The sequence below is a fragment of the Rhododendron vialii genome, chromosome 3a (genome assembly GCF_030253575.1).
Source record: "Rhododendron vialii isolate Sample 1 chromosome 3a, ASM3025357v1".
Taxonomy (NCBI): Eukaryota; Viridiplantae; Streptophyta; class Magnoliopsida; order Ericales; family Ericaceae; genus Rhododendron; species Rhododendron vialii.
In genome coordinates, this window is record NC_080559.1 from 9,020,224 (window position 1) to 9,034,179 (window position 13,956).

Here is a 13,956-nt window from a genome sequence, read left to right on the forward strand (position 1 = left end):
ACAAGCCAGGTGTTGGTCATCTCAGAATGTTTGGTTGTATTGCCTATGCTAAAGTTCCGGAGGCAAACAAAACCAAACTCAAAGACAAAAGAGTTAAGTGTATCCTTGTTTGATATGGTGACAGAACGATGTGATACAGGTTGTATAATCCCGTCACTCAGAAGGTGATTTTCAGCAGAGATGTCATTTTCGAGGAAAATGAATCCTGGAGCTAGGGTCCACTACAAGAAAATGCACCAAAGGCGACCCGATTGCCGACGCAATGCATTTTTTGTCGGCAAAAGTAAGCTTTTGCCGATGCAAACCTAGTTCGTGTCGGTAAATGTAGATGTTTTGGCGATGAAAGTAAGTGCATCGGCAATGTTGTTGGCAAAAGTAAGGTTGGCGGGAAATATTCTCCCGCAAAATATTTGCCGACGAAATTTGTTTTCTAGCGACGAAATGTGCATCGGCAAAAGTTCAGCATTTTGGCGATGACATTTTTGTGTCGGTGATTGTCCTAAGGGAAAATTTTAGCGATAGAATGTGCATCGCCAAAAGATAAATCTTTCGGCGATGACATTTTTGTGTCGGCAAAAGTTAAATTTTCACTTTTTGCAAAAATTTAAAGAACACATGGATTTCTAGTAATTTGCAAAAAGAGAGTTTGAATTATTTTTTTAGGTTCTCAAGTTTGTGGACAAAAGAAATTTTGTGGCACAGAGAGTATATACAATACGAAAAGAGAGTTTGAATTGTTTTTTTAGGTTCTAAGTTTGTGGGAAAAAAAAACTTCGTGGGACAGAGAGAGTATATACAATACGAAAGAGAGTTTGAATTATTTTTTTTAGGTTCTAAATTTGTGGACAAAAAAAACTTTGTGGGACAGAGAGAGTATATATAATACGAAATGTCTAATAACATCCAATACAAAAAAAACTAATATTAATATCCAAGTGTCTAATAACATTCATTTAAATGTCAAATAACATCCAATAAAAAATACAATATCCAAGTGTTCCTAGCAAATCAAAAAATAAGTAATATTAATATTGAAATTTGGAAAAAAAAATCCCGAACCAAGGCCCCCATAAGCCCCATAGTAGTTCCGTCTCTGTATATGTGTTTGTGTTATTTGTATGTATATACAATATATTTTTATAAATATATATAAAGTACTTATATTTACCTAATAAAACACAAGGGTGTGGAGACCACACAAACACAAGTTGAAAGAAGGGCTGAGATTCATTTGATCCAAGGGTTGATGTGTGCTCTCCAACTCTCTTAAAAAAACACCTACACTTTTACAAATATATTACAAAAATGCAATCGGTTCTTTTTATCGACTGCTCGACTTCTGGCGTTGACATAAAAAAACAAAATATATTACAAAAATGCTCGTGCCTACAGCACTACCAGGATGCGTAGTGCCGTAGGCACGGGCAAAGCACTAGTAACACTATATATAAGAGTATGTTATACTGTATCTAGTGTAAAATTGTATATGTACTGCGTATGTAAGTGATATATAATAGATATTGCAAAATTAGTAATGAAGAGTATGTTGGTGCAGTTGGTAGATAGATCTAGGACACGGAGACGTCCACAGTTCGAAACATGGGGTAGGCGGAAATATAACGGAAGTAGCAACTTTTTTTTAAAAAATTGACTTTCGGCGATGCAAAAATCTCATCGGCAAAAGTGTTTTCCTCTTTGATTTTAATACCCCTTTTTACCGACGCAATACTATTTGCCGACCGAAATTGCCGATGCAAACCCGCGTCGCTGTAACTATACTTTTGCCAATGAAGGACAATTCACGTCGGCGAAACCCTTTCCCGACATATCAACGCCGACAGCTTGCCGACACAAAATTTTTCATCGGCGAAAACCTTTGCCAACCCATATACACTTTTGCCAATGTACTTCGTTGTGTTGCCAAATCCGCATTTTCTTGTAGTGGTCAAACAGAAGCTACCAGGAATATGGAGCTAACACTTGAAGATGAAGAACAGGTACAAACTAGAGATGTACCTGGGAGACCAGAAGATCAGCCAGCATCTTCCCATGGTTTCTCTTCACCACAACAAGGTGAACCATCCTCACTAGTTGAACAAGAAATTTCAGACATGAGGCCCAGAGGAATTTGGAACTTGAATGATCTGTATCAGAATACAGATAAGATGGATGCAGATTTTACCATGTTCTGTCTGCAAATCAGTTGTGATCCAGTTAGTTTCGAGGAAGCTACCCAAGAAGGAAAATGGAGGAAGGCTATGGATGAAGAGATTCAGTCCATAGAGAAGAACAAGACTTGGGAGCTAACCAGCCTCCCAAAAGGTCACAAGGCAATTGGAGTAAAGTGGATCTACAAAGTTAAGAAGAATGCTCAAGGAGAGGTCCAGAGATACGAGGCAAGACTTGTAGCGAAAGGCTACAAACAGAGAGAAGGCATAGACTATGGTGAATTGTTTGCCCCTGTTGCCAGAATGGATACGATTAGGCTAATGATCGCATTAGCTGCTCAGAAGAGATGGAAGATCTACCAGTTGGATGTCAAGACAGCATTCCTGAATGGATTTCTTGAAGAAGAAATCTATATTGAGCAGCCACCTGGATATGTGAAGAAAGGTCGTGAAGACAAAGTGTACAAATTGACGAAGGCACTATACGGGCTGAAGCAAGCGCCTCGTGCATGGAATACCAGAATTGACAAGTACTTCCAGGAGAATGGATTCGAGAAGTGCCCCTACGAACATGCACTCTATATGAAGAAGGAGATTGATGGAAGCCAGTTGTATGTATGCCTCTACGTTGATGACTTGATTTTTACAGGCAACAATCCAGCCATGTTCGAAGCATTCAAGAAGACGATGTTTCAAGAGTTCGAAATGACGGACATTGGACTTATGGCTCACTTCCTAGGCATTGAAGTGACGCAAAGTGAAGAAGGAATTTTTATCTCCCAAAGTAGGTATGCCACGGAGATACTGAAGAAGTACGAGATTGAGACATGCAATCCAGTGACGACTTCAGTCGATAGTGGACTGGAACTGAAGAAAAGTGATACTGGCAATGTTGATCCAACCTATTTCAAAAGCTTGGTTGGAAGTCTGCGATAGCTGACCTGTACTAGGCCAGACATACTCTATGGTGTTGGGCTAGTCAGCCGATACATGGAGACACCAAATCAGTCACACTTGTTTGTAGCAAAGCGGATTCTCCGCTACATCAAAGGGACTCATAGTGATGGACTGTTCTATCAGTCAGGCGGTGACCTGAATCTTTCCGGCTATTCAGATAGCGATTGGGGAAGAGACTTGGATGAAAGGAAGAGCACAACAGGGTTCGTTTTCTTCATTGGAGATACTGCCTTCACTTGGACATCCAAGAAGCAAGCGATTGTGATGTTGTCATCTTGTGAAGCTGAGTATGTTACCGCCAACTTAGCTGTTTGTCATGCTATATGGTTAAGGAATGTGCTGAAGCATTTGGGCTTTCTGCAAAAATTGCCCACAGAAATCTACGTCGACAACCGCTCTGCAATTGCGCTTGCAAAGAACCCGACTCATCACAAAAGAAGCAAGCACATTGATACCCGCTACCACTTCATCAGAAAGCATGTAAAAGCAAAGGAAGTGGAGTTAATTTCTTGCAGGACATATGATCAAGCAGCTGATATCTTTACGAAGCCCCTCAAACATGAAGCTTTCATAAAAATGAAGACAATGCTTGGAATGAAGAATCTCTGAGAATCAAGCTTAAGGGGGGATGTTGAAAAACCAATAAGCTAGATTTGGAACGTGTGGAACTATTGTTTTGGAGGCTATGAATGCCTGCAAGTGGAAGGGTAAGTTGGTGATGAATGAAAGTCAGATAAGCCTGCAAGAAGAACAATAACAAAAACATGGGTATTGAATTTAAGCTTCCGTATTTCAATTTGTGATCTTTGCATTTATTGCAAAATTATCTACTTGTCTGCTTGATTTGCCTATAAAAGAATGTATTCTGATTATGTAAAAGATATGAGTGAAGTAAGAGAATAAGAGAGTTACAGACAGAGAAATTCCTCCTCCTTGTATGTTATTTTCAGATTGAGTGAGTTCAATATATTGTGAGTGTGTTTATGCAATTCTCTTGTGAATTTCATACATTATAAGTGTGTCATCAATACTCTTCCACCCAACAATATTTACTTTTATGAATTAGAATTTTAAAGTGTAAATAGAGTAATTACTTCAAAAACAATTTTGGCATTATCGTTTTCTGTTAACAATTATGAAAATACTATATAAGATAAACAATAAAACAAAGCAAATCAACAAAAACCAAAAATCTCACTCAAAATTCTCTCTCTCTCTCTCTCTCTCTCTCTCTCTCTCTCTCTCTCTCTCTCTCTCTCTCTCTCTCTCTCCCCCCACATTTCCCGCCGACACAGGAAAATTTCTTGCATTATCATGCATCATCAAAAAGTGGCTCCGTATTCTTTTAGTCGTAAGTTGCCCAATTGGCCAATATTTTGACTTCTTCACCACATCTGCATTAATTAATTAAATCCATGGAAGAAAATTGACGTAGTCATCATGGTGGAAAACATGCATGCAGAAGCAACCCAAATCACGGTTAACACGACTCATACGAGGCAACTTTTTCCTCTTCTGATTCTCGTCAAATTTCTGGGTTGCATTCTTGTGGGGGGGAAAAAATTTGCCATGACTTTGTTTTCGGTATTTCTCATTTTTCATAAATTTTTGTTTAGATTTTCGTTGTAATTTTTAGAATTAATCATTCGTCTCAACAGAACGAATCGGAAAAGTATAAGAAATTTGGACCGGTGTTAAAAAATTCCTTCTCCTTGTATGTTATTTTCAGATTGAGTGAGTTCAATATATTGTGAGTTTGTTTGTGCAATTCTCTTGTGAGTTTCATACATTATAAGTGTGTGATCAATACTCCTCCACCCAACAATATTTACTTTTATGAATTAGAATTTTAAAGTGTAAATAGAGTACTTATTTCAAAAATAATTTTGGCATTATCATTTTCTGTTAACAATTATGAAAATACTATATAAGATAAACAATAAAACAAAGCAAATCAACAAAAACCAAAAATCTCACTCAAAATTCTCTCTCTCTCTCTCTCTCTCTCTCTCTCTCTCTCTCTCTCTCCACATTTCCCGCCGACACAGGAAAATATCTTGCATTATCATGCATCATCAAAAAGTGGATCCATCTTCTTTTAGTCGTAAGTTGCCCAATTGGCCACTATTTTGACTTCTTCACACAATCTGCATTAATTAATTAAATCCATGGAAGAAAATTGACGGAGTCATCATGTTGGAAAACATGCATGCAGAAGCAACCCAAATCACGGTTAACACGACTCATACGAGGCAACTTTTTCCTCTTCTGATTCTCATCAAATTTCTGTGTTGCATTCTTGTGGGGGAAAAAAAATTTGCCATGACTTTGTTTTCGGTATTTACATAAATTTTTGTTTAGATTTTCGTTATAATTTTTGGAATTAATCATTCGTCTCGACAGAACGAATCGGAAAAGTAGAAGAAATTTGGACCAATGTTAAAAAAAAAATCGTTTAAGACGACATTTAGACAAAAAAAATACAGTTGTCTTGAGTGAACTTTTTTTTTGGTTTTAGTCATAATTTTGTATTTTTTTGACTTCTCTTGTCATGACAAATGATTAATTCAAAAAATGTCAGGCAAATCTAACAAAAATTTAAAACAAACAAACAAAATACACAAAACAAAAAAGGAAAAAAAAACGTTAAGAAGAAATGAGGATTAGATAAATATGTGAAGGATAAATTAAATTATCAGAAAAATGGAAAGAAAATTATGTTTTGAAGATTAAATCCAAGTGATCGATTGTCTTGGCCAGGTATGTGACTTCGGACTTTAATCCCTCCTTGAATTCACGTCCAAAATCCTCCAAGTGCTACGAATCTCTTCGTGGGGCTAGTGCTTTAAATGGACTTCCTACTGCACAGCACCATGCTGTGCGGCTCAGATGCCGTCCGTTCGGCAATCCAATGGTTCAAATCTTATCTCCACCTCTGTTGCATCTGAGTCGTTCATTACCGAAATGAGATTTGAACCTTTGGATTGCCAAACGGATGGCATTCGAGCCGTGTAGCACGGTGTTGTGCAGTAGCAACCCCGAATCCAGCCAGAACACGCCGGCATTGTAGGATTAGTCTTATTAGTCTTCCAAACATTGGTTAAAGTGTGTGTAAGTTAACCCAACCAACACATTGAAATGTGAAAACAAAAAAGATAAAACCGATCGAACTTGATGATTCGCGGAGGGGGAAACGAAATTGAATGTCCTTTTAAACCTTATAAAATAAAAATTATGCATGTGTTTCTCGTTTCGGTATCCTATTCAAGGACTAGCTTGGAAAATTTCTTGAATTAATGTCACCATTCATGATCCTGTGGGCAACCATTTATAATCAATGCAATTTTTTTTTTCCCTTGCTTGCGTAAAATTTTGACTTTCATTCCCCTGATATATAATTGCATTGGAAAATATTAGTGCCTAATTGACGAATTTAATAATTTGAATAAATTAACTTAAAAAGTGCATAAAGTGCCTGGCCTTTGTTGGGCCATTAATATCCTTGGACTAATATTAAATGGCCTTTCTAGAGAATGTTTGAAAATAAGGGAACGTCAAAACAGTTATGGTGGGAACTGGATTAGGGACTTCGCTTGCAGAATCGATAATGTGGATGCATTAAGGGCTGAACTTTGGGGTATTTGGATACAACCTGATTATGTTGATCAATGAACAACTCAAAATGAGTTGGATCTGTGACTTAACTTTTGGTTGGAGGGAAGAGAATAGATGTGCACATAAATTAGTTGGATTTGGTCTTTGTTAGACTGAAGCGAACAAGTGTTTGATCAAGCCCCGGTAGAGGGGCTAGATGTTCTTAGCAATGACCGCAAGAGTCTCGGAGTATATATATCGAGCTATTGTGTCGAATGTTTTTTTTTTTTTTTCTTGTTTTGTTTATTAAGGCCTACGCCCTCTTGTGTGTAACAAAAAAAAAAAAACGGTTATGGCCCCGTTGTTGTTGTTGTTGTTGTCATTCGTATTTTTAAATTTCAAGTTACCAATTTTCTATTATTATTTTTTTAAGATCGGCAAAATAACATTTTATTAATAAGAGAAATGAGAAGGAGAATCCAACCGAATGTTAGAAATTACAGCCTATTGGGAACAAAGTCCAACCACTCCTAGAAGGACAAAACCCAAATACACCTGTGGGTCTAAAATACCCAAATAATACAATAACAGCACGTAAAAAACGTTAACCCATAAAATTGGGCTAGACCCAGCCCAAGAAAAACCCAAAACAAACCCTAAACTATTGAACTTCTAGCACAGCCGCCCAAATCCGCCGCCCATCAAGCCAGACAGCCGACCACCACCACCACCGCACAGCCACCTCCATCAACCTCCAAACCGCCACTAGTTAACCGAAATGGAGGGACACACGGTGCAAATAAACAATCCGGTTGTCGTGGACTCAACCCTTGCCGGAAGGCGGACCGTGGCACTCAACACCACGGGGGAGCCAACGCCGGCCCAACCTCCCACCCACCCGATCGCCTTGTTGTTAGGCCAAAATCAGAAACCCAAGAGAAATTCAACCGGAGAACGAGCAAGAGGGAGGACGGCCGAGCAAGGACGCGGTGGGGAGGGATGCCTTGAAGTCCAAAATACAAAATACTTTGGTGTAGCTAGCTTTTGATACATTTGAATAGAACTTCAAAAGTGTTTGGTTAAATAATTTATATATAACATAATTTATTATAAAATATTGAACGTATAGGACTCTAGATTATCCTTAATAATTTTATGTATGCTCTTGGAAATTGGAATTAAGTGCACTTTTGTCTGTAAATGATTTTTACAGCTCTAGATAAATGAAAAAGGCATAAATGGCTTTGCTTGAATAATGTCACAGCTCTAGGTAGACTTGGAAATACTTCACCGATCAGTTTCTATTTCCTGTTGTGACAGGGAATTGGCTTGTTAATGGACTGGATCTGATCTAGATCTGATCCGAATCTGATAACATCGATCCGATAATTCGAATCCGGTAATGCAAATACGGATCGGATCAGATTAAATCCGTTATCAATCCGATTCAAAATTTTATTTCTTAAAAAAACTATAAAGTTTTTATTTTGAAAAAAAAATGTTTAAGAACTTGTATTTTTATTTTATTTCTTTTTGGAAAATAAAAAAAATTTAAAAATTTTTTTGGAGAAATTTTTTTTTCGGAACGGATTCAGATTTGTCGGATCTGGCCATTGACAGACGAACTTTCAAAAATTTCCTAGGCCTCTATAATATTCCGGTTTAGTTGATTCTTGCACCGAAAGTTTTTAACTTTTTATATTGTGATATCTATCAAAGAAAAGTAGGGAACAAAAATAACCGCTTGAAATTCTTCTAAGTAAAAAATGTCGTTTTCATAAGTACTTTTATAGGCAAAGTGTTGGGAAGAATGAGTAAAATACTAATATGTAAGGTTAAAGTCAATCAAATACAGATAGATAGTAAGTGGGTCGGTTTTAAAATAAACGAATGACTGGTCGTTGAATATTACTCTCGTCAGACTTAAACCTAACTGAAGGGTTCAACAATTTTGCTACCTTTCAACAAAATAAATTGACATAACTTTAAGATAAGTAAGATTTTGATTCGAATTTTTCTCCCATATATGTATCTTAGATCAGCAGAGAGATTTTCATTCCTTGTCTACTCTTTGTAGTCCATGAGTATTTACCATGCCACTACATTTCCAAATAGAATCCTAGCTTATATCATTGTGTCAAAATTCATGGTATTACATGCTATAGCAGGTCGAAATAACGACCCTTCGGCTATACCGAACGTGCGACCTAATCGTCCGCGGAAGACCCATTTTGGTCCGAACCATGATGTGGATTTGGCTCGGCAATCACTGGTGTTCGGCGGAAGCTCCATTGAAGTCAGTTGGAATGCCGATCTGGCACACCGACCCTTTGACGGTCAGCCATCACCCTCGGCTTTGAGTGGACGTTAGGGTCTTGCTGTCAGCTCACCCAGGTGGGAACGACCGCCTTAGCCGTGATGACGATTGTGACGTCATCCGAGCGGTTACATACTTGGATAAGGATAAGGGCATGTGAAAGCGCCAGCTCACCCTCTTAAACGGTTACAAAATCCTAATTTGACGACATGGTGACGTCAGCCGACACGTGTTATGCACATGTACAATCTTGGAGGACAAGCAAAGAGAAGCCTTATAAATATCCATTGATAGTAACCCTAGAGAGGTACATGGTATTCAACACCCAAACCCTAGTCCTTAGCTTTCCTCTCTCTGCACTATACTTATCCTTGCACTAGAGGGTCATTCCAGAGATCCTCCAGTGTGATCTTTAGTTGTGCTTCGTTGTGTAAATTAGGAGCCACTCTCATTCCAACCACGGTCCCGGAGGGAGCGAACCAGATTCATCAAAGCCCCGCACATGCGGTACTTTGGTATTCAATGCCAGATCTCGACGACCAAGTAGAGAACTTTGAGAGCGAGATCACACCAGAAAAGCAGAAAGAGCCATGGTTTACCTAGCTGAACCGTTTTATTTTAGTGTCACTTAAATTGAATCAGTCCTTATTAGTCCCGCAACTTTATCTTTTGTGGATGTAATCTTAGTTTTCAAAACTTTTTATTCTAGTTTCAGTGATTGTTCAATTATTATCCATTTAACGTTCCACAAATTCGTCATGCTACAAAGCTGGAGCAAATGTCCCTTACGAATTGACCCCAGTTGACGACATCTGAGAGGTTCCGATCTCGAGACCTTCAGAGGAAGCAAATTCCTAAATTTCAACCTTGACTACCAAGCCAACCCCTTGAACCTATTTGTTAGCCTTCCTATTGGGTTGGATCGACTATTTGCTTGGATTATCTAATCTGGCACTAGTTAATCCGGTATTTGGCAGGCAATTATACACGGACTATTTAATCCCAAAGACAGCCTATTTACAGTGGGATTAGTTATGGACACTCCAACCCTACTCATAATTAGGCTCCGTTTAGCTAAGGTTCTTAGTATTTTTTAAGTATTTATTTTTTATCTTACGAGACAGGCCATTCTCTTACAATACATTACCTTTAATTCTAAAAATAAGTATTCTTACAATACATCATCTTTTTTTATAATACATCATCTTTAATTCTAAAAATAAGTATGTATTTTAGTAAGTGGAACACACCATAATCCCCTTACCTAGTTACCTAATTGAGAAAAAAAAATTAACGGAGGGTTCCGTGAACGTTTACGGAGGTAAATCGCGACTGTCCAAAAGTATTTTAGACAGCCCGGACCCGAAAATTAAAGTTTCATTTAAATACGGAACCTCCAAAGCCAAAATATAAGCCGATCTCGCGGCTCTATGAACAGCCCGTGTTACAGCGTCTTCGTGAATAAGAGTCTCTCTAGCTACCTAATCATCCCCACTCCGAGGACAAAACACCAAATTGGATTTTCATTCTGCCGAAACGAATGAAGATGGACAGAGCCGCCGCACCGACTCGCACTCCTCTTAGGTTAATCTTTACTTTCGACTATTTTATGTGATTTGGCTGCTTAATTAATTGATTGTTTATTTTATTTTTACAAGAAAAGAAATCACCTTGATTGAAAACGTGTTTGTGTTATTTGGATGAGTTTGTGGAAATTTTTAATAACCATAAAACCAATTTGGGCATTAAAAAAGCTTTTTAGGCCAAGCAAGTAAATTAATTGACATCTTTTTTTTATATTCTCTTTTTGACTAATCTCTCATTATGCCATATTTTCTTCTGTCCTCTTCTTTCTTTTTCTTTACTACGCAAAGGACTTCTCAAGCTAGAAGAACATATTACATTTGTATATTGAAATGATTCTAGCCTAATACAGTTAAAATATACCAATTATTTTGTTTTTTTTTTCTTTAGGCAACTTCAACAGTCACATGATTATTTTTTATTTATGAAAAAACTTGAGAAATGAGAATGTAAAATTACCGGGGGTTTTTTTATCAAATCAAACAAAAATTATTAAGATTATACACAAATAATTATCAATAATATTCAAAATTAGGTGTATTAGTGTATACAAAATAAAAATTTTAAAACTCGGGGGCTTGGAGGGGGTCCGGGAGGGCCGGGGCCCACCCCGGGCCCCAAGGTAGCTCCGCTACTGCTCCACAGAATAACAACGAGTTAACGTGCACCGATCAAATCATCCCGAACACATTTTTATTCGTATCCTGTGCAATATCCCCTTTAGCTTTACTCCTCACGCGAATTCTACATCTCATAAATGTATATATCTATTTCTCTTCTTCCTGTTTTCTATTCATCCTTTGACCTGCAAATTAGAATACAATTTTTTTTAATTTTTTGATTTGGTGATCGTAGCAAAAGGTTAAGAAGATTTGAAAGTCAATTTGAATTCAACGCAGCGTGAATACAAAGAAATCTTTTGTTTATTTTTATTTTTCTGGAAAAGTGAAATAGTAGCGGGATAGTGTTGAAAGTCATGCTTTTTGTACGCGGAGGAAGAAGAGAAGAAAATGGAAAGCAAAATCCGCGTACCAGACAAAGACGTGCCACTAAATGACATGTTCGTTTTCTTCTTCTCTTCTTCTCACAATAACTTCTTTGTTGGGTCAATTTGTTGTTATATGGGGTCAATCGTTTCTTCTCCTCCTCACAAAAATCCCATACCATGAATCTTCTCTCGCTCTTCGCCCGTGGAATGCATTCTTACTTTGTGCTTGAACGGAACCACGTATATTTTTGTATCATTGTTTCGATCGCTTTTTGATTTGTTTATTCTCTAATTCGTAACTGTCATAACACTTTCAATCTATCATTGGGCTTAATTTCATTTGATGTTACATCCAATGTGTTGTTATTACAATATCAAAAAGATTATATAGGGGTAAAATACCATAGACCGATAGACTTGTCATGGTTTCTTAATCTAAGTACTAAAAAACCTGTAATTGATTTTTATACTCCCTTTTATTCTGTTATAAACACACTTAGTTTTAGTCCTCTTATGATGCAAATTTACAAAATTAACCTTTCAGTTGTATACTCTTTCGGATGTGGGACTGAGTTGGGGTCTCACAAATATAAGCTTGCCAGATGATTGGATGTTAGGAACTTGTTTTTAGAGCATCCACATTGTAATAAGCAAATTAATATGGATAATCAAATTTAACAACAATGCTAAAAAAACACTTCACATTGTAATAAGCAAAGTTACAAGTCTTTTAGCAAATAATCAAATTCCACCCATTCTATAACCAAATTTAACAACTTTTACCAATAACCAAAACTCAATAACCAAACCCAATAACCAAATTCAAAACTAAAAAATTAAAAAATACCTCACATTAGAATTGTCTCATCTAGACGAATAATTTGGTGTGGTCGGGTGTGTGATTGGAACTCATTTGCAATTGGACATAAGTGCATTGTGTATTGTGGGGGGTTTTTTTTATAGGGATACAAAAATAACCAATGTGGAGGTCAAGTTTGTTAAGTTTGATTATGAACTAAATGGATAATCAAATGCTGACGTGACACATTTTGGTTATCGATTTTAATTATTCCCATTGCGGATGCTCTTAATGGTTGTAATGGGGGTCAAGCACATCTTTCATGAAGACTTGCACTGAAAAACCTCTCTCGCACGAGAGAGAGAGAGTAATGAACCAATCACACTATGTGTGGTGTTCATTGGCGGTTCCACATTCACATGTGGATGGTCACATGAACATCCAAACAAAATTTTTTTTGTTCATAATACATGTAGAAATTTGAGTCCAGCATTTTTTTGAACACTCGGCCCAAAAACTCAATCCATAAATCAACCAATTTAAATAGCCTATTTTTGTTATTCTATATTTAAACACTCAACTCAATATACTATGAACACCCATCAATCTAGATAATTCATAGTTGAACACCTAATTCATTAACTCATTGAACGAAATTTAAAAAAACCGAAAAGGGAAAACAAGATTTGTTGCTATAGGTATCGTGCCCTGTCTTTTCCCTACATGTCCACCTTGTCTAAATATACTACTAGTAATTTTTAGTATTTATGACACTAACTAATTCAAATTTGTTGTTGGTTTGGTTTATGAGATTATAGATAACCTTAAAAGAAATTCAACTACGCTCCAAAACCCTACTAACTTGAACAAATTTTCTTCAGATCCAAAACTACGATAAAAAATCTATTGCTAGGAACTAAATAGGAAGAGCACGTTCTTAAAAAGGTCCACCCTAACCTCTTCGCCACCATTTCTCTCAAAACGATATTAGTAGAATAATGCGCTGATTTAACATTAACTCAAAATTTCAAAGTTCTCGTTTCGCGTGATGAATATATATATTTTTGAATTGGAGAGAGTAAGATTTTACAATTGACTTAGATAAATAAAATAAAAACTCATTGTTATCAACTTATCTACTCTCTTGCCAAAAAAAGGTTTGGATCTATTTTTTATCTAGAAAATAACTTTTTTGAATTGTGTTGTGGCATAGTGGACAATTTTTGTGGAATTTTTTGATTGCATTATTCATACTCGTACATGAAACTGCATTACTTGTATATATTGTTGGGTTCATATAAAGATAATTTTTGAACACCCTAATACAAAATCCTGGAGCCGCCACCGGTGGTATTCTAATATAAGATGAGTTAAAGGATGGATTTTGGGTAAATACTACTAACTTGGACCATCTCGGACACAAAGGTTCGACAAAGCCAATTGTGGCCCAACCCAACTGCTTTTACCCGACAGTGTGGTATTGGGTGGAAACGTGGACTCGAGTACCTAGTCTTTGGGCTGGATTGAGATCTCTTCAACGATGGCCCAA